Here is a 22,704-nt window from a genome sequence, read left to right on the forward strand (position 1 = left end):
AAAAAAAAATAGCAACCTCAGAATACAAAGGCCTCATTAAAGAGGCAGCACTGTTGATCTTGTATTAAAAAGTCTATTAGAAAAGCAAAGGGGACTGTTAGGTCTTCAAGAAGGAGAAATATACCCAGCCAGGAATGACTGCAGCCAAGTGCAGGCACAAGTAAGAAACTAGCAAAATTTGTACTGGCTTCTCTGCATCTATTTCTTTTTATTTCTTTCTTTTAGTATCTCTTCCATCTTCTTTGCTCTCTCCAGGCCTCCAAGGTGAAATATTATAAACTTTTTCTATCAAGGAGGAGCATCATGGGATATGTTAATTTCTCAGAACTGTTAATGACATAACAGATTGCCACTCTCAAGTAAACGATCTCTAAAGTAGCCTCTCTGCAGAAGAAATGTCTTATTGGCATGGATAAGACCTTTCAGATATCCCTCAATTCACTCCCTATAGGTAACTAACTGCCTGTTGATATCAATATCAGCAGAGGGCCATGATGGAGTCCTCAAAGAGGACTAGAAGAAACTTCTCTGACTGGAGAGTTTATCTGACATTGTTTAGTATTTGATTTTTTTAAAATAGATGTTATTCTACTTTTAATAAAAAAGTAAACAAAATAGAGTCTTTATCCTCACTCATAAACCACTTCTAGAATTCTTCCCAGGTTTGCAGAATAATAGAATAGTGAAAACATTCCAGTTAAAGCACATTTATAACTAGACTGCAGGCTCCTCAAAAGGCTAGATAATATCAATCTATGCACACAGGCCTCAACACAAAATGAAAATTCAATAAATATTTGCTAAATTAATAATGACTCCTTTTATTTCTCCCTGACAGTGATAGGGTTCATGAAAAGCTATCCACAGGAGGTGACACTCAAGCAGCATTTGTGACTATGGTGGGTAGTAGCCTGCAGTCTTCTGAGTTAAAGGAAGACCTGGGTATTAACCTTGAGAAGTTGTTTAGCTTGTCTGTGTTCTGGCTTCTTTCTCCGTAGATTCCAGATAATAGTATCTGTTCTTTAAAACTTGAGCCATAATGAGATGATACATTTCCAGTACTGTGTTTAGCACCTACTAAACACTTAACAAATGGAAGCTCTTGGGAATGGAACATTTTAATATAATATAGAAGTTATAGAAACTGTATATGACAAAAGTGTTACTCTTGTAAGAAGCCAGGAAATACTGGGCCTAAGTTTTTAAGGTCGAGTAGGAGTAAACACAGAGAAGAAGGAAGTTCCATGAAGAAGAAACATGTACATTTCAAACCAATTTCCTTTAACAACCGATTATTCAGAAACCACTATGAGCCAGGCATTGTCCTAAGCACTGGGTGTTGAGCAGGAAACAAAACAGATTCATATCTTTCTCATTGTATAGTTTACAATCTAGTGGAGTTGAGGGAAACAGAAATAAATAAGTAAAATACATAGTAGATTAAATGGTGAGAGTATCATAGAATATCATGGAGAAAATGAAGAAAGGGGATAGTGAGTGCCAGGACTAGGGGGAAGTTTGGCTGACAAAGAGGAGCTATTAGATGGATTGACAAAAGGAACTTATAGGCTTTGGCTGTTCTAAAGACATGGATACATGAAAACGCTTCATGTTAGTTTATTAAGTGACTAGGTTTAAATAGATTAATAGTATACTAGAGCATATAGTATAGCTGGGAAATGATAGATAAGGCGAGAACAGTTGGAAGTCATGTCCTGATGGCTTTCTATGTTCTCGGAATTCAGTTTTTTGGTGTTAGGGATATAGTGAATTGTTTGAAATGTGAGAGTGTCTTCAAAAGTATTTTAGTGTACAGACAGGAAATGGGTGGTTTTAGGTATTAGTGATGTCTTAAAGAAGTAAGTTCAAAAGATATAGGAGCTATTTCTTTGTTTCAGAGACAGAAGGCCAGTTAGAAAAACACATTAATTCTTATACAATATCACATCAACAAGAACAAATGGAATAGCCAGTTCCATTGAGCACATACAGTCTGCTTGGCTTTGTGGATTGGGCTAAACCTGACTGCTTGCGGGAGGCAGGTATTCTATTTCTCTTATTTTATCAGTCACCTGCTTAAGCCCAAAGGAGTCTAGTGAAAGCATACAGGAAGAATTTCTCTTATTTTATCAGTCACCTGCTTAAGTCCAAAGGAGTCTAGTGAAAGCATACAGGAAGAATTCATGTGAGCTAATAAAAACACTTTACACAGAAACATTATTAACGAAAGGACTGAGCTGTGTATCTGATAATACATTTGGTCTAAAGGAATAACCTTAACGTAATAATCACCAACATAAATAGATTTAACATGACAATCATCAACATAATTTAACATAACAACTGTGAACATATTTAGTTTATGCAGTTGCTGGACTACAAGTATCCTTTTGAAATTTCCAGGAGAGATTATAAATACACCTTTCACTTAATAATGAAAACTAATCTAGTTTACACAAATCCGGTTGTCACATTCTTGGTTCTGTGTGGTAGTATTAGCGCTGTTTGAGATGTCAACAGCATGAATGACTTATTTTTAATTGCTTCTAAGTTAAAATGATTTTAAACATTTAGAAAATAGTGAGGCAGTGTCAGTAAGTAGTAGATTCCTGGCTGTTTAGCTCTATGTAGTTTCTGGAGTTGGACAGACCTGGCCCTGCTTTCATTTACTGAGGGGCCTTGGGCAGAATGCTTACTATTCCCAAGACTTAGCTTCTTCATCTGTAAAATGAGGAAAAGAAGAGACTATCCCATCTGATAGTGTTGTTGGGAAGGTGAAATTGGATAATACACGTAAGGTACTTATCATGAAGCCTAGCTTTCAGAAAGCGAGCAATAAATGAGTGTTATTAAGGTGGGAAAAATCAAGTTCTCAACTTGAAACGGTGATTAAACTTCCTTCAAATGTTTGATGTTGAAATCGAGTCATTCAACTCTCATAGAGCTTCAGAAATGAACTCATCAGTTTATCCCCTTGTTTTCATATGAGAAGGTTCATCAAACAGCAATTAGAACAGGATGAGGGCTTAGTAGAGAAAGGATCCTTTTTTCACCTAGTGTTTTAAAATATGTCTCCTTAACTTTTCAGTGACAAAGCCCTTGGTTTATTTCTTGTGTTTCTCATGTCCCTGTGGCTGTCCTATTGCCTTTTAAAAGTATACTATATGCTAGTTAACTTTTTTGATAGCAGAACCCAGCTTCTTTTAGCAAACTCCATAGTCAGTGGAACTTGTTATATAGTAGAAATGTGTGAAACAATCTCTAGTTTTGGATTTGCTCTACGAATACCATAATCAGTATTTAAAAGCACATTTTAGAAAAAAAGGGTAATAATAGCAGCTAATATTTATTGGGTGCCAACCACTGTTCTAATGCCTTTACATGCATTAATATCATTTGCATCTTCACAAAAAACTTGATGATGGCACCATTATTTTCCTTATTTTGCAGATGAAAAGTAAGCCAGGCACGGTCTCTCCTTTCCCTTGACCTTTGGGCACTTCTTCCCCTTTCCATCACTGAGGAAGAATGCTTGGGTTTCAATTCCTTCATTGTGACAAGACCTTGAATTTCATGAATTTTTAATTAGGTATATTCTAAGAAATTTCTATCTTTTATAAGCCACAGCCTCAGAACTAAAACTCTCCCCATGTCTTTTTGTCTTGCACATTTCTGGGCCTCCTGGCTTCGGCAGAATTCCTTTCTACTGACCCCTGGGAGTCGGGAATCACCATGTACTTGCCCAGCCTGCCCCAATCCCAAATTTCATTTTAATCCATTCAGTCCTTTACTGCCTCATGACCATTCACCATCTCTCCTTTATATCAGCCTTGGGTTTTCTAAGGATAAAGGTGCTCTACTCTGCTGCCTCTATCCCTGTATATTATCTCTACTACTACTTTTAACAACTACATAATGAAATCATAGCTGCTATTTTCTGAATGTTTTCTATGTGCCTCTTGTTTCTCATGAGAAAATTTTATCTTAAAGTTTTTCAGTAAGCAGTACAATAGGATTTGAACTGAGACCTTCCCAGCTTTTACTCTTTGTCCTACATCAGAAACAGTGAGATGTTAATAGATGTTACTGGAAAGGATTTTCTCTAAGTAATTCAGTTTGGAAAATGTCCTCCTCTAGGAGATGCTCTATGCACGTTATTGTTTTAGATATTTTAAGAAGTTTTGTAAAAACAAGTATGAATACTTTGTTTAATATAGCACTTCCCACATTTATTTTACTCAAATCTTATTTTAGAAAAATTTGTGATAACATCTAGCTCCTTGGAATGTAATTGGAAAATATGGAATTGTGTTATACTCTCTCCCTATTTCAAAGACACCCTTCTGAGAGAGAGAAAAGTAAATATTATAGGTCAACTAGATGCTTACTGGAGAAAAAGAAACTACAGAAAACAAAGGGCTGGGGCAAGGGTGGAAGAGAAGGGCAAAGGCCAGAATCACCTACTAAATATGTATTTTCTTGGTATTGGTCTTGCTTTGAGCTCCCCAAAACCCAACTAAAATAGCATTGTCATATTCGATCACATACCTTGCAGCATGATTTCCCCATAAGCTAGCTCTTGGTTGAAAGGCTATCATGAAATAAAATATGATAGTGTTTCACATCCTAGGTCCACTTCATACTATTTGACAGAGATCAGGTTTTAGAACATAAAAGTATTAATTCAATAAACAGTACTATTCTGCACTAGAAATTACATGAGATAACTCTGACATCTGCATGGAAATATTTTCACTGTTTCTTCAGGAGTCTTTCTTTATTTCAAAGTGTGGGCATATGTAAACTTATAATTGTTGACTCTCACTCCTTTCCATTGACACATTCTCTGTTAACATTTATGCTCAGGTATTAGGTTCTCTTCATACTTATAAACTTGATTATTGAAAAAAAGCCAATTCAGTAATTTTCTATACTTGATAAATCACTAATAAATTATTTGGGGATTGAAATTAAAAAAAAAAAAAAAAACAACTCATACCTTATCTGACTCATAAATCATATTGTCTCTTAAGATGTACTACTATAATTACCCATTTCCCAGTCCTGGTTTCTATTTAATTTTGGAACTTTTTTGGTTGAATTAGTGTATTGGAACATATGAGTGTTAGAAGAAGCTGAGGCAGATTTAAAGTACTGTACTCATTATCCAGGCAAATCACATCTACATTTGAAATCATGAACTTTGGGGCACATTTGTGACAATTTTTAATAATTTGTGGTTTTTACACACAAGTAAATATTTGGTTATTTGGTTCAGTTGTTTTTTTTCATAAGATATATTCATGTTAGCAGGGCTCAAATATACCTAAAACCAGACCACTCCACTGAACTGCCATTTGTTCAGGAAAATTGCACTAACACTGAACTGATTGGACTAAGAGTATGAGTGAATCTGCACATCATCATGGTATGTGCAAACTACTATCAAGGTCAAACACAATTAGAATGCTGAGCCATTACTACTGTGTAGATGTTGCTAGTAACTAAGACTATTCATGGCCATGTGCGTGGTTTGCTCTGTTCCTGGTGTATTCACTATTACTAAAAAGAATTATACATTTTTTGCACTATGTTTACAAATTTGGAGTAGAACACAAGTTACAAATACTGTGCGTTTATTGTATATCTTAGAATGAGTAAAATATATTTTAAATTAATAAAATTTAACCTAAATGCGTTAGGTACCTACTATGTTACAAATTACTGCACCCAAAATTGTAGGAGTTACAAACATGAATAAAACAAGAACCTTTCATCAAAAGAAGAATCCACTCATGAGAGTGTGCTGGAGTGCCTGAGAAGAGAGCAAGTCAGTCTGCTCAGGGACGTGAAAGATTACGTGAGGAAGCATCATTTAAACTGGGTCTTAAGTGATTGTGATAGGTAGAAATTGGGTGTGGCGCCATTGCATCTGGAGAGAAAAGTATGAGCAATGAAGACACATGGTGACTCTAGGGCAGAATGAGTGGTATATGGCCCCTTCTGGGACAATCAATTTAGTTACCCTTATGCCTGGTATTTCTGATTTCGATAACAACAACAAGAACAAAAAGCTAACTTTAATTATAAACAATTGCTATGTGCTAGTTATGCAGTCTTTTCCATGCTTTATCATATTTAATCCTCTTACAAATTTTAATGAAGTACATATGCCTACATATCCCTATTTCAGACAAGAGGTCTCTAAGACATGGAAAGGATAATTAACTTCCTCAGGTCACAGAGCTAGCCTGTAGGGGAGCCAAGATTTCAATCGAAATGGTCTAACATTTGCCATGGTCTTCACACAACATAATGAGGCTTTTATTTTTATTATTTATAGATGATCCAAATGACTCTTGTCACACAGAGCTTTATGGTCTTCCAGGGTTTGACTTTGCACACATCTTCAGGATTCTTAGAGATACAATCTACCTCATTCGACTCAAAAAAGCACATTTTAAAACAACAAACAAATCATTGGAAGAGGCTCGGGCCCCAACTGGGAGTCCCCCACAATGAGTACAGACATTCATGGCGTCAAAATTAAGCTCATAAGCCTGTCCAGGACAAAGAGATAGAAGCAGAAAAAGGTAAAATTGAAGGTATTTTTCTAGGTAACTTAGCTCTTTCCTCTTCTCACAAAAATTCTTGTTTGACCACTATGACTTGTAATTTTCATTTTTATTTTTAAGCACCTAGACTATTTTTGTAGAATAGCAGGGGGAGAAGAAAAAATGTCCTAGAAATGAAGGACAGCAAGGCTTTTTCTTCCCATTGGCAGTGTTAGTGGGGAACACCCTTTCTTAGGTTTTGACACCAGGCTTTGGGGCATGTGGCTACTACAGATGTTCCCTGCTTCCGAAGGCTGCGAGAGGCATGGGCTTTCAGCAGAGGCCTGATGGCAAGTATGCTTTGCAATAGCTCATCTTTCCCTGAAAATACTTTTCCAAATTCAGCTTCACAAAAAGAAGGAATGATGTTTACTTCAAATTCATCCCAACCACATTTATTGTTGCTTTTATATTTGACCCCAACCAAGATTCATGACCTGGCCTAGCAATTTTTCAAGGTAACAGAGTAATTACTGCTCTTGTCTAGCTATATGCTGACCAACGGAAAAAGATACAGGATGGGGATGATCTGATTTGTGCACACAGCGACGTACGTTTATATGAGGGGCAGGATGTACTTTCTGTGTTTGTGAGAAGCTGTGTAGTGCAGTGGTTAAGTATAAAAAAACTCTCTGGATCAGATTGTCAGAAATTAATTCCTTTACCTGCCACTTTTCAGTGCTTGATCTTGCAATAAATTACTTAACTGCTCTGAGACTTAGTTTCCCCATTTGTAGAATAGTGATGATAATGTTACTTGTTTCATGGTGTTATTGTGAGGACTCAATGACCCAATATCTGCAAAAAGCTTAAACCATACATTGTCATGTATTTTTTAAAAAAGTGGTAGTTATTATTATCATAAGGACATTATCGAAGAATAATTTTGAGTTCTGTAGCCAATAAGTCATTGACTGATAGAGCCAAATATTTTTTAAGTTGGGGGAATGGGGCAAAATGTGCTTGTAGTTTAACCATTTTCCTTGTGTGTTTAACTGCTCACCCACACCCCATATTTCTGGTCCTACTGGCATCTAACTATGTGGTTGCTTCCCCAGACCTTGACTCTACTTTGTATCTAGTTATAAACTTCTGGGACTCATCCCTTATAAAATTTAGCAGTCCATATATTTATCTAAAGGTCTTGCCTAAGCACTTGACAGAGCTACATGGGGCTTCATTTTCAGCTAAGAAAATAAATCTTAGCTCTGGTGTTTGGAAAATTTTGGTAGATAAACCCTATGCTTGTTTGGTTTTACCCATGACTAGAAATATGTAGGACATGAAAACTAAGGTTAATCCCATCAGCTGAAGTTTAAGCCTTTAGCTTGTCTGAACTAGAACCTCTATCTGGAATACACAAGGAAAGTAAATAAAAACTTGGTAAGCAATTAAAAATATGTTAAAAAATAAAGATGTAGCAAATATGTCTTTATAATGAGAATCAGTTGGATATGTTAAACAAGACCAAAAGAACCTAAAAAAATTAGATCGGATAATAATAATATCACACTACATTTGTCCCCATATAGATTGGCAGAAATATTAATCAGGACAAGATGTGGGTGTCAGGTATTTGGATAAGATAAATTACTTTCCAAGATTAAATTTCTTTGGAACTTCAGGGGGAATGGAATATAATAGATTTAGTTCTGAGCAGTGGTTAGAAGAATGGCAAATTACCAAGTGGTAACAGTATGATCAAATTCAAATTTTTGTAAAAGTGAGGGAAACTAAATATATCCATCAGAAGGAGAGTGATTAATGATAGAAAAGAAAGTAAAAGTACAACAAGAACTGACAATATTTAAAATATTTTTTTAAAAAGTACTAATTAATATTCCAGGAGAAACCTTTAAGTCACTTAAAAGCATCACAATATATTTCCAAGAAAATAACTTGACCACAAGTCCTACCTGGCTAAGTGGTAAAACCACACACTTAAATGAAGAAAACAAATAAAAAATTAAAACATTTTTCCAAAATGAAGAAATTGTGAAAGAAACTCAGGGAACTTAGTAAGAGTCAAAAGATCAAGTATAAAAATTTAAGCCAAAAACTGTGAGGAGCACTTGCAAAGAATTTCTAAGCGATTAAGTTAAATAAGTTATTGGAAGATTAAAAAAAAAAAAAAGGTGAAGCGGGGAACAAATTATCACTGAAGTATACTAAGTGAAGCAAAGTAAACCACTAAAAATTATTCTGCTAGATATGGAAGAGTCCTAGAACCACATAATCCAAGTAGAATGCATTACATGTATTACACAAAAACAACATAAATACATCACTTCCCATGATTAATATTTAAAGCACTCAAGGTGTGGTGCTGACAACCCAAATATAGCATTTATTATTTCAATGGTGAATGTATTGGTCATTGTGATTCCCACGATAAACATTTAAGAGAGATCAGATTAGAGCAGTGCTTCCATACCAGGCAACCTGTTGCCAATGGTAATAAATTGTAGGATACTAAAACCCTGTTGAGAATAACGTGTCGGTAAAAAGTAACTTTTTTCCGTAAGGCGAAGTCTGGTTTATTTCATCTATTGCAGATTTTTTAGTTGAAATAAAAACCAAGCAGAACCAAAATGTAAAGAAAAGAGAAATAAAACAATGAACTAGGAGAGAGATTGTTAGTTGGCCACTCTGGATCTAACACTGTGGTTAAGAATTTTAACACATCCATTAAATACTGATAGTGTTCCAAGAGTGGGAATAATTGTCCATTTTAGAGGAGAGAACACACTAAAAGGGCTCCATTACTACATCATCAACTGTTAAGATTAAATTGACACGAAGGAATAGAATTCAGACTGCTGTCCAGGTCTGTCTGGTTCTAAGTACCTTATTTATTTTAGTAAATTCATTTAGACTTTAACAAATATTAACAGATATTTATCAGAGATTTTAAAAGGTTTTAAAAATTGAATGATAGTCTAATTTAGACAGTGTTTTACAAACATAAGGAGTTGATTCAAAAATAAGAATGAAAAAAGGATAGAAACAATCAGGAATTTCTATGCCTAGAAATTGCTAAGAGTGTTTGCTGACTAAGATGGTCCCCAAGATTTCCTGCCTCTGGTGTACACAACCTGCATAATTCTTTCTAGTGGCAGTGAATATGATAGACTTGACTTTCACAATCAGTTTATGTTATATGGCACAGTTAACTTTAAGAAAGAAAGATTATTCAGGTGAGCCAAACATAATCACTTGAGAGCTTTAAAAGCAGAGATTTTTCTCTGGCTAGTCACAGGAGGGGAAGTCTTCTTTGACTGTCAGTCTGGAAGAAAGCAAACACCCAAGTTTGAACTGCTGAGAGGGTATGTATGTCCCTAGAAGCTAAACGTGGTGCTGAACTGACAGCTACAAGAAATTAATTCTGCCATCAACCAGGGTGCTGGAAGAGGACATGAATGCAGATGAGAACCACCGTCCTGAGATGGTAGCTTCATTTCAGCCTTGTAAGTCCCTGAGCAGAGAACTCGGTCACTCTATGTCCAGACTTCTGACCTACAGAACCATGAGCCAGTAAATAGGCATTGTCTTATGCTGCTAATTTATATTATCATGTAATATAGAAAACAATACACAGCAAAAACTCCTTCTCGAATTTGTCTTATCTGACATTTTTACAAAAGTTCAGAGAACTGAACAGTAAAATTGCAAGAAGTTTATACATATAGAAAAAGTTTGATCTGTGGGGAATATACTGAGTGAAGATTGAGTTATAATGACTGTGAGAAATGGCAGAAGTCTGAGTGTGGGCATAAGGCAAGACATTTTAGGAAGAATTAATCTAGATGACATTTACAAATTGATGGATGAGTTGCAACCCAATTATAATTCATTAAAGAGCCACAGTGAGTTTTTTCATTTTTCCCTGTAGACATGGGTTCAACATACTGCTGTTGAGAAGACCAACGATGTTTCTGAGCATCCTCAGGAAGGGTGTTTGAAACTAGAAACAAAAGGTCTGGGAAAAATATATGGTTAACCCTTTCCCCAGGATAATGTGAAAAGTTACCCTTCTTAACTAGTCATCAGGAAACGCATAAGTGATAGACAAGGTTCCTGAACAAGCAACTAAAATGAGCAACAGGCCAAACTTTCTTAGGAGGTACATTTTACAAATATGCCCTTTATCTGGAGAGTTAAAGACAGGAGGTATTCTCAAAGTTTATCAGAAAATGAAAGAATTGCATAGGAGGTATGTTGGCAACAATCTGAGAGTCTAGTTTGTGGGGTGCAGGGAAGGATGCTCCTTCTTTCTCTTTCCTGATGTTTTCTTTCATGTCTAGGAAATTAGATTAGTATAATAGTCCTGAACCCTCTCCATCCCTTTGGCCACCATGCCCTTAGGAAGGTAGTGTGATTTATCTGGTTGGTAAAATTGAAACCACATATTGGATGTGCTTGACTCAGCTCCTCTTCCTACCTCTTAGGAGTAAGCCTAAACAAAGAGAGTACATTTTCTCCTCCGCATGCCTCTAAATGGGGAGATGAGGCTATTTTATTCTGGGGCTTAGTATGAGGAAATCTAAACCTCCCCAAAATAAAAACCATAAACTGCATTCTAACCTTTCATTGAGTAATAAAAGTAAAGTTTTGCTCCAGAAATTATATTCTTTTGTCTTATTTTCCTACTCGTTTGAAGTTTGGTATGTGGTACGAGAAGGGGTGATATTTATTGGGTCTCTTGGCAGGTCCTAAGAATTAGAATGAGGTAACTTCTCCTACTGTTTCAAAGAGAAATTCCCAAAACCAAAACTAAAAGCATAGTTTTATTCATAATTGATAGTGTATTTAAGATATTTGTTACTTCAAGGAGTTGTACAGGATGAAATCACAAAGGACTTTAAGAAGTGTTTACTGAATCTAATTATTACAAATTTAAAAAGGATTGGAGCTTTGGCTACATCCCCACATTTCCAAGGTTATATAACTGGGTTATTATATCATTTTGTAGAGTACCCCTAGCATATTTTAATTCATTTATTCATTATTCATACAAAAGTCTAACCCCATGTGGAATTTTTAATATTCCAAGAAATTTCCAGCATTGGAAAGATTTCTAGTGTTAATATACCAAGCAAAAAAAATCAGCTTCAAGCCTCAGCATGGAAGACTGGCAATCCTAGTTCTCTTGACTATTTTTCTTTATTCACTACTAACTTTGCAACTTGGGTTTTTAATCAATAAATTCTTGATAGAGAATGTAAATTTTACATTGCATGATTCTTCTAGCTGTTATGAGCACCTTAACCAATGGAAACATGACAAAGAGTAATTAACCTTTTAGACATAATTTTCCCTAAGAAGACAAGTAACAAAAGGAGGTCTAAAATGAAAACTGTAATTAATTGGCCATATTAGACATTCATTCTCATAGTTCCTTAGAGCCAGGAATAAAAAAAAAATGTTGCTTTCATCTAGAAAATACAATTTGAAAACTGTATTTTTTATTTTTCTCTTTGCAGGAGTTTAAGGAGTCAAGGGCAATGTTTTGAACAATTCCAAGGGACTATAATTACCCTTTTATTTGGATCTGTTGAGCACTTTAAAAAAGATTCTGTATTACACCATTGTACACTCATAGTCTATGTTGTAGGATTCTATTGTGTTACTTATATAAAAGTTAACTTCCCAATTTGAGTATAAGATGAAGTTATGCCACTACTTTTCTTTGTTTATGTTTACCAAAATCATATAACTCATCTGTGCACATAAACTGTAATTTAAGTTTAATAAATACATAGCTTCACATGGTAGGTCCTACCAGAAATTCCATATCTATGATTCGTATTGGGGTCAGACCTGAAGTAACCATGTTGGTTGCCTTTGCCTGTACACCCAGGTATACTTCTTTATGATGTTTAGGGAACATTGGGTTATCAATGACTTAGGGATCATAGCTTCAAGGAACAAGTCACCTCATCCTTGGCATAGATACAGAGATAGTTCAAAATCATTACTACAAAAAGCAATGAAAGAAAGGTGTACTTTACTCTCTACCCTTTTCACCATTTTAGAAGGATACAACTGGAATAAAAAGCTTATGCAGAAACACTGAGGGAAATGAGTGAGGGTGAGCATTACAAAGAGAGGTAGAAAAGCACATTTATGTTCTCATCAGAACATGACACATTGTAAATATTTATATAACAAGTGTTACTAGCTAATCACACTCTTCTCAGACTTGACCTGTTTGGCTTCTTTATTATTACAAAATGAGCTATGGAATTCTTCATCACAACATACCTTTTTGGGAGTATATTAGTTTCCTATTTTTGCTATAACGAAACCCACAAACTTCAAAGGTTAAAACAACTTAAACTTATCTTATAGTTCTGGAGCTAAGAAATCCAAAATAGGTTAGCAGTGCTGCATTCCAGAGGCTCTGGGGGTGAATCCCTTTCTTTGCTTTTTACAGCTTCTAGAAGTCATCTACGTTCCTTGCTCATGGCCCTTTCCTTCATTTATAGGCAAGCAATATAACATTTTCAGATTTCTCTCTGACTATGACCACTGTTTCTGTCATCATATCATCTTCCTTCCCTCTGCTCCTGGGGTCACATCACCTTCACTGACCATGACCCTCCTGCCTCTGTTTTATAAGGACCTTTGTGATTACATTGAGACCTCATGGAAAATCTAGGAGATTCTCTTCCATCTCAAGATGTTTAACTTAATCACATCTGCAGGGTCCCTTTGCCATGTAAAATTATATTCACAGATTCTGGGGTTTGGGGCATGTACCGCTTTCCAAGGCCAATATTCAGCCTACCACAGGGGATATGTTTTATTTATCTACCTTTGTCTACAATACTTCTAGAAAGAGAAGACTTCATATGACATTGAGAATTCAAAAGCTTATGGTAAAATATTTTATATGTGTATCCACATGACACCGTGTACAAGATTTATCATGCAGAAGTTTCCAAAACAGCCAGCAATCAGTGGGGACTCCAGATTTGCCAAATGATAGAAGCTTAGGGGTGGAAACTTGGTTGGAAAATGACCTAGGAAACTTACTTTGGAGCTGTGTTTTCATAGAAAGCTTGATATTTTTACATGGGGGCAGAATGAGTTCAGGGGCTAATGAAACTATTGGAGCCTAATTCTTCCTTTCCTCTCTCCTATCCAGGCAAACCCCTTGGTTCTACCACTGACAGTATTAGAAGTCCTGCTTAATGCAACAGAGTAGACGAGACAAGACACACAAGTTGGAATGTGGAATTTACTTGGGGTTAACACTAATCAAATAAGTCCTGCTCTCTTTGATATTTTATTGTATCTTTTAGGTAAATTGAATGTTAGTATGCCAATATATCTTAGTTTCACTCAATTTCCCAGTATCTATAATTTGATATTCTTTACCCAAACTCTGTCTTCAGATACTCATGTATATTTGGAATTTACTTAGTCTTTGATTAGAATTTTGTTTTATGAGATAATAAAATAAAGGTTCTCTTTGTGACATGCTGAACTTAATCTGAATGTAGGCACCCAGAGTTTTGAACAAAACTTGGTTATTTAGGAGGCATAATTCTGGTAATATCATGAGAATTTTAGGTTTTAGGTTTTCGTAGTTCCTGGGGTTTTTATATATTGGTTTCATCAGTATTTATTATTTTCATGTAGATTAGCAGCCTCATGGTGTCTATGAGGATTAGAGTTAATAAAGCATTTTCCATGTGATCACAAACCATTCTGATCTATTCGAGTAAAAATTTCCATATATATTAAGATAATTATTTTTCTAGTTTTCTTGTTTATAGAATCTTGTGTGTAAAATAATTTTTAAAATAAAGATGTTCACTGCAGTGTTTTATATGCTAGCTCAAATTGTAAAAAAAATCAGATAGAACCATGGGTATTTTTCATAATATTATACTGTCGATAAATTAGAATACAATGTGGTTGTAAAAAGAAATAATGCATATTTCAATGAATTATGAAATCACATTCACATGATATAGTGAAGGGTTCAAAAATCAGCTTGCAAACTGAGCATTTATGACTCCATAAATTTTTGCTAAAAATGTATACATTTAATTATGCATGCTTAGAATAGAGGCTGGAAGGAAACATACTTAGACATCAAACTGTTACTAATTAAAACTATCATATTGAATATTTATTATAGTCCAGGCTCTGCTCTGAAAGCTTAGTATGTATCATCTTATATAATTCCAGAGAAAGTTTATGAATTATTATTATCTTGAGTTTATAGATGAAACCAAGTCACTGAGAGATGAAATAAATTGCCAAAGATACCTGGTTATTGAACACTGTCTGGCTTTGACTATTCAGAGGACTCTTATCTCTACCTTGTTTACCATCTATGCTAGAATTCTCAATGAGTGAATATTACTTTTACAATTATGAGGAAAAAAAGAAAGGTATTTTTTCACTTGTGAAAAGGAATGATCCCCACCAAAGAATAAATAAGTTGCAAACACCTGGCTGCCATTTACCTGCTATGATACATTATTTTAAAATGTAAGAAAACTGGTATCTGAAACTTATTACTGAGTTTTCAAAATCTATTACTTTTGAAAATAAATTCAAATTAGATCCTAAAATTTCCACACAGTTGAATACAAATGCAATGATTATTTTACTGTTTTCATGTAAATATCATCTTTTCTAAATATCAATATTCAGCTTAAGCTACAAAATATGTAAAATATCTTCATTTTAAAATTAGTTTATAGAATTTGGAAAGCACATAGCATCAATATGATAAAACCACTAACGGATTTTGTTTAAAAATCACGTTGGTTTTAGTCAAATTGTGTTAATGGATTATGGAAAGAAACAAAGAACAAGTTATGTAGCAGATCAGTTGGTGTTCTGATTATCTACTGCTATGTAACAAAATCCCTAATAATTAGTAGCTTAAAATGACAATTTATTATTATTTTGCGTAGTTCTATAGGTTAAATTCTGATCTGGGTGATTCTAGCTTAGTTTCCTTCATGTTGTTGCAGTTAGATTTCAGTTTGGGCAGCAGTCTGAAGGCTGGACTGGACTCTCTATCCAAGATGATACACTTCACATGGCTGGCAGCTGAAGCTGGCTGATGGTTGGGAGCTGTAAACTGGAATGCTTACATATGCAAAGTCTAAGGGACTTGAGATTTTCAGAGAATGGTGCCTTGGTTTGTAAAGGAAGCATTCTAAGAATGAGTGGTCACTTGTAAATTTTACAAGAGGCAGAAAGTGGAAGCTGCCAGGCCAATTAATGGCTAAGTCCAGAACCAAAACAACATCACTTCTTTCATAGTCTATTTGTCAAAGAGGCCACAGAGTTCACATATATTCAAGGAAATAGAGAAATAGTCTCCCCGTCTTGGTGGAACAATGGCAAGATATGGGAGGTAGCGGAGATATTGGCGCTGCTTTGAAAAATGCACCCTGCTGCAGTTGATTAAGAAGCAAATTTCATCTAGTCTTTACAAAATATATTTGACATAATTCCTGGATATATGAGCCTGGTTACCACAAGTGATGTCTTTTTCACTTATAATGATTATTATAAATAATGCTGGATATGCCACTTTACATTTCCGTAAATCTATTTTTCGGTCGTAGTTACTTTTTTTGCTTTTGATTGTTGGTAATTGGGAAATGGAGATGCACGAGTGGGAATAAAAGTTGACAGTAAGGAGTGAATCCACAGAGAAAAAACAAAATACCATAAAAGAAGTTTGACAGTAATTGCTATTAATCTACAAAGTTAAAAAAAAATATAGGGAAGATCATCCTTTCTGTATTATTATAGTAATATATATCTTTGTACCCCATAATTTATAAACTTTTTTCATATGTATTTCCTGTTTTGAGTTTGCATCCATTTTTTTTTTTTAATGAAAATTATTGGAGTGACAATGGAGTTAATCAAATCAAATCAAAATTACAATGAGCTACCACCTCACACCTGTTAGAATGGCTGTCATCAATAAGACAAGTAATAATAAGTGTTGAAAAGGTTTGAGGGAAAAAGAATACATTGCTGTTGGGAATGTAAATGGGTATAGCCACTGTGGAAAAGTACGGAGGTTCTTCAGAAAACTAAGAATAAAATTACCATATGACCCAGCAATCCTCCTTTTGGATATCTAGCCAAAAACTTGAAAACATTTATCCATGAAGATACATGCACCCTGATGTTCACTGTATCAGACTTTTTATGGGTTGACAGATAGGTAAGTTAAGTGATGTCTTTAAAGTCACATAGCTAGTGCTAAGGATTGAAACACAAGGTCTTTTGTCTTCAAGACCCTTCTCTTTGCTTCACAATGCCTTTACAGGCTTTTCTGTTTTAAGAGCAGATGAAGAAATAATGAGAAGTGGTAGTGGGTAAGAGTGAAGATAGCCATGTAATTTGGGAAAGCTACTTGGCCTTTTAACTTGGAAAAAAAATAAAATGGAGATGATCATAACAGTGCCTCCCTTGCATAATTGTTGGAAAGATGAAATGGGAAAATGTAATAATGTCAAATAAAGTGATAGATTTTATCTCATACTCCTATAATGGCAATAATCATTAATATTACATTAAAAAACTGTGATACAGCAGGAAAAGTAAAAGTCAGACAGATCTAGTTTTTACTTTTTCAATGTAATTGGTAAAAATTGCTACAGTTTTTAAGGCAAAAAAATCACTTGGTGAGAATACCTTTTTGACTAAAATTGCCTGGAAAATTACTGTTGAATTTGTCCATATATTAGTCACCTTTGGAAGGCTATGGTACACAACGGACAAAGTAATGTCCCAAATCTCAGTGGGCTACTAAAAAAATGGCATATTTTTTTGCAACCATTAAACAGAGACTAAAGCAGCTGGGTATTGTCTGTTTCTGCTTCTAGACTTTTCTGTATTCCAGGACCCAGGCTAAAAGAGGCTGTCTCAATTTGAGGAACGTTGCTCTCATGGCAGAGGGAAAACACAATGACTCAACCACATGATGACTCTTCAAACTTTTGTTCAAAAGTGATATATGTCATTTACACTCACATTTCAATAACCCAAGACATCTTGTATGGTTAACCTTAACCTCAATGTGTCAAAGATGCTTAATCCTCTTACAAAGTAGATAATTAAATAATTAGGAATAATAAAACAGTCTACTATAGTCCAAGACAGGAATCACATGACTGTTTGACTGAAAGGTCCTAGAAGAAAAAAAAGTATATATATCCTAGCCCACAAATTCATATACTGTAGGTGTTCATTAAATATTAATCAGTGAATTCATGATATAGGCAACTATTAATATGTGGCAGACCCTTGCACTTGACCCTTTATTTCTCCATGTTCCAAACTGTAGAAGCAATGATTAGAGTTCTAATTCTGTTGTTAATCTAAATGTGTATTCAAACATACTCAGAAAATGAATAAAGTGTCCTTTATAGGTATATAATTATTTTAGCAAAACTTTTTGAATAGTCCACCTAAGCTAAACAATGTGGTATTCTTTTTTCTAATATCTTTAAAAGAAGGAGGTAGCATTGCACATAAGGATGTCTTGAAGAGACCTCTTAAATCATAGTATATCTTTATATACTATGGGTAGCAACTATTTAAAAGCGTATTCATTATATGTAAAGAATTAGAGTTTAACCTTCAAACTTTACATGATCTTGTGAAGAGGAATTTAAATGCTAAGTTATTTTGATAAAACATGTATTATATACAGAATAACATGTAGTGCTTTAATTGGCACTTTCTTCTGCAAAGGAACCATGTAAAAACTTCATTTTTTTTTTCCTTTTCTTAACATAATACAGCTTATCTCAGCTACATACTCACGGGCTATCTAGACACTAATGAAGGTGTAGAGTGAGTACTTTTGGAAACAAAAGGTATCATTTCCAAACCCAACTTAAGTATTAAGCAAATATTGAATATAAGTTAGTAAGTAAAAGTAGTTTACAAAATCCCTTCCTAATTAACAACCTGTTACATAAAACAGATGGGCTTTTTGATATTCAAATTGTTTAATAAGTTATTAAAAATCACAAAAGATATACTATCCTGACAAAACCATGTTACTTTTAAAAAGCATTCTTAAAAGTGACTACTGCTTTAACTGTGGGATCTGTTTTCTGCGGCAAATTGACACGACATTTGACTTCTACTGATAAAAATAGCATACGCAATGCTTTTTATAAGTACTACAATTTGAGGTTATTTACTTAAGTTGATGTAGATGTCATTTTGGGAATGTTATAAGAAGCACCTTTAAAATAAATGTTTTTCTCCTCATATACTACAGAATAACTTTAGAAATAAATATAAAGAAGATTCAAAATTAAGTTGTTCATCCTCCTATATGCTCATGACCAAGTGATGACTGTGCTGGAAGCAGTGATAACAGGGACACCTGTAGTGTGTGAGGCACCCAAGGGCTCTCTCTGCTCCACAGCAACTGAGATGGGAGAGTGTTTTCTCCTGAGTGTGCTCAAACTGGGTTGTACTCTTTCCAGTTGGCTTTCTTATCTCTCTGCCAACATGGCAGTGCTCTTGATCTGAATCACCTCCTCCCTTCTGTGACATTTTTGAAATGCTCTCCTTCCTCTACCTCTCTGTTTACCTTCTCCAGAACTAGAATGAAACCTAATTCAGGTAACACTCAGAAGAATCCTACTTTCTCTCTCATGTTACAATTACCCACTGCAGAATAAAGCACTGTGTATTACACGTATTGTAGGCTATAGGACTAATGTATATTTTGAGTAGAAAACCACAAATCTGAAAAAGGGGCATATCAGATTAATTAGAGAGTAAATGGATCACAAGCTGCAAGGTAGAAAGTGTAATTAAAGATAAAATCTTACCAAAAAATCCTATTCAAATTTCTGAAAGATTTTATGTACCTCGCTTTTTATATATTCAGTTAAAATTTGGTGTTTTGCAAAAGTAAAGTTTACTTTGAAATTCTTATAACTTCAAAGTTCTGTTAAAGGAACCATTTTATAGAAGTTTAAGGTCTTATGAGTTATTTTAGATACATTTTAGTCTATACCCAGCCTGAAATAAATAAGTGACAAAAGTGAATAGTGTCATGGTAGAAAATTTCCAAAGAAGATTTAAAAAGTCATGCTGATATGCATTTTGGGGGAATTTATACCCAACCCTGAACTTTTTCTTTCTGCTTTGGCCACTAACGGAAGTTGTGAGGAAATCAGAATAAAGTGCATGAAGTTCTGATATGAAACTAAAATACAAAACAAAGACTTTTCTTAAAATAATTGTACCAGTCCAAAAGAATAAATAGATAGTCTGCAGGTGGGAAAGTCATACAAATATTTGACATCAAATGGTTTAGATATCATAGAACCATAGGATTTTAGAATCCATCAAATTTAAACTCCTCAATAAACAGATGAAGAATCTGAGCCAAAGAATTTAAGAAACTAGAATCCAAAGTAACAAACAATTTCTAAAGAATTGTTACAGGATCACATTTAAAGAGCTCCATACGAAAGAATCTTAATGAATCATTTGGTGAAAAATCAATATCAGAGTCAGCTGTGATCAGTAACGGCAGAATTAGTAAAAAATGTGCTGAATTATTCCAGAAACTGCATAAAATACCCTTGATTTTTACTATTTATCCTACTACCAATATTATTCTTTGTAAATCTATTGTATTTTAGAATATTTAAAAGCAAGGATATAAAAAACAAAAGCTAATCTCTCTCTTCATTCACCATTTCTCTGACTTCACACTATTCAACCAAGACAAACATAACCATATTATATTATTTCCAAGTTGTCCAATTGGTTTGAGTTATTGTCATTAATCAGTATGTTGTAACTGCTTTAAAATTGAAGCTTCATGTATGAACATAGAATGGGACAAGAAAACAAGTGAGACCATTGACAGGATGATGGTACCTATATTGATGGGGTAAGGTAGCCCTCCAAAATGTGTCTGCATTAATTGTATAGCTGAACTACAGTCGTGTCCATGTGGACAATGGGCAGGTAGAGGGTATGTGCCTGAAGTATGACACAAATGATATTTAATACATGGAGTTCTGAATTTTGTGTACACAACATTCACAGTTAAAAGTGTTATACCTTTGAACTAGTGCAGTCAGTCAAGTACGAAAAAGAATTATACAGATTTTGGAACATACAGTTTTAATGTCTATATCATACTTCCAACATTGAAGTTGAAGGAAACAGGATTGAATTGTTCTCATTTTTAGAAACCGACACTCACTGTTGGTGTTAGCTATAGCTTTCTAAAATATTTATTTTCCAACTTACAAACTTAACCTATATGTTTGTCTGTGATGAAGCTGATTCTCTTTAGGGGTAATGCCAAAAAGTAGTGAGGATACCAACTATAAGAATAGTTTTTGCGACTCTGTGATGGCCACTGAGCGGATCGGACTCGCTCGTTCTCGCGCCTCACTTCGCTTCCTCTGCAACCATGTCCAACAAACCTGACATGGCCGAGATTGAGAAATTCGATAAATCGAAATTGAAGATGACCGAAACTCACAAGAAAAATCTACCACCCTCAAAAGAAACAATTGAACAGGAGAAGCAAGTAGGCGAATCGTAATGAAGCACGTGCCACCAATATGTACTATACATTCCACAGGCATTGCCTCCTTATTTTACTTCTTTTAGCTATTTAACTTTGAAAGATGCAAAGAGGTTGGATCAAGTTTAAATGACTGTGCTGCCCCCTTTTCACATCCAAGAACTACTGACAAGAAAAGCCTCACCTGCCTCTCCCATCTGCCTGTCTGGCTGGCAGGGAAGGAAAAGAACTTGCATGTTGGTGAAGGCAAAAGCTGGGTAGGATGGCAGTGAAATCTAGTGTTCTGTAGGCTGTAAAATGCAATTTAATCAGAGTGCCTTTTGTTGTTGTTGTTGTTGTTCAAATGATTTTAATTATTGGAATGTACAATTGTTTAAATATGCAAATAAAGTTTTAAAACTTAACAAAAAAAAAAAAAAAAGAATAATTTTTGCACGGCAACTAGCCAGAACATTGTGTTCCCAAAATCCAATACAGTAAGTGCCAAATTGCGTTGCTACAAAATTTATGAATCAGGGAACCAAGTTTTTCCTTGCGTTTAGAAGTTTACATTTCTGAAACATTTCTCTGTCATTTCAAAATTTCTTGTGAATATACGGCTCTGATCTCAGGGATGCCTGTACCGAAAAACTCTTTTCTCTTTGCTGCAATTAGCTAACTTCTAACCACATATCAGAACAGGAGCAAAAGTAGCACGCCATTTTGGTATCAAGGAGAATTCAGGGAAGTGGAGAGGCCATAGGCCAAAAGGAAAGGGCTCACTTAGCCAGGCTGGGGAAAGCTGAGAATCAGAATGTAGCTGGGTGGTCAGCAACCAGGATTAAAAAAGGGACAGAGGGAAAGAAGAGAATGTGCCATGCCCCAGTTCCGACTGTTTAACTTTTGTGTGTTAAAAGATATGGCAGTATTCAAGGTTAAAGTTGTTATGTTTTTGAACTCGTGCAGCCAGACAAGTATAAAAAAAACATATTTTTAGAACATAGAATTTTAACATCTATATCATACTTCCAACACTGAAACGGAAGGAAGACCAGATAAAACTAATGTGCTTTCATAAGCTGTTTCATCAAAATAGAAATAATTTTATTTATACAAATACTTGTGGTTTATAAATATAATAGTTATAAAAGATTAAAGGGGCTATAATCAAACTCTTGAAGAAGTGACTCTTTAGGCAATGCTCATTCCATGATTCACCCTTGTTGAAATAACTAAGTATGAGGCCATTTTTTTCAGTATATTAGTCTCTGCAAGGATATCTGTTGCTAAAATGTGATGATTCTTATACAGAACCAGGGTAATCCAGCTTCATATTTAAAATATGAAACTGGAATAAAATTTTTTCACAATCTGGAAATAGTGCATCCTCTGACTGTCAAATGTTATAACACCAAATGTTTTGCTCAGTAGGAGATTTCTCTCAGATCTATAATTTTTATTTATATTCTAGAAAGACCATAATTATCCATCTTACATTAAGAATCTATGATGTATAATATGTATGCTTCTTCTTTT

General features: G+C 34.7%; 1 protein-coding gene and 1 pseudogene across 1 annotated transcript in view; one reads left to right on the forward strand and one right to left on the reverse strand.

Moving 5' to 3' along the window:
* Positions 1–22,704, reverse strand: part of KCNH7 (potassium voltage-gated channel subfamily H member 7) — a 404,901-nt gene that overhangs the window by 136,629 nt on the left and 245,568 nt on the right. The window lies entirely within an intron of this gene.
* LOC102895534 lies at positions 20,958–21,207 on the forward strand (annotated as a pseudogene).

The sequence above is a fragment of the Pteropus alecto genome, unplaced genomic scaffold, assembly GCF_000325575.1.
Source record: "Pteropus alecto unplaced genomic scaffold, ASM32557v1 scaffold3, whole genome shotgun sequence".
NCBI classification, from domain to species: domain Eukaryota; kingdom Metazoa; phylum Chordata; class Mammalia; order Chiroptera; family Pteropodidae; genus Pteropus; species Pteropus alecto.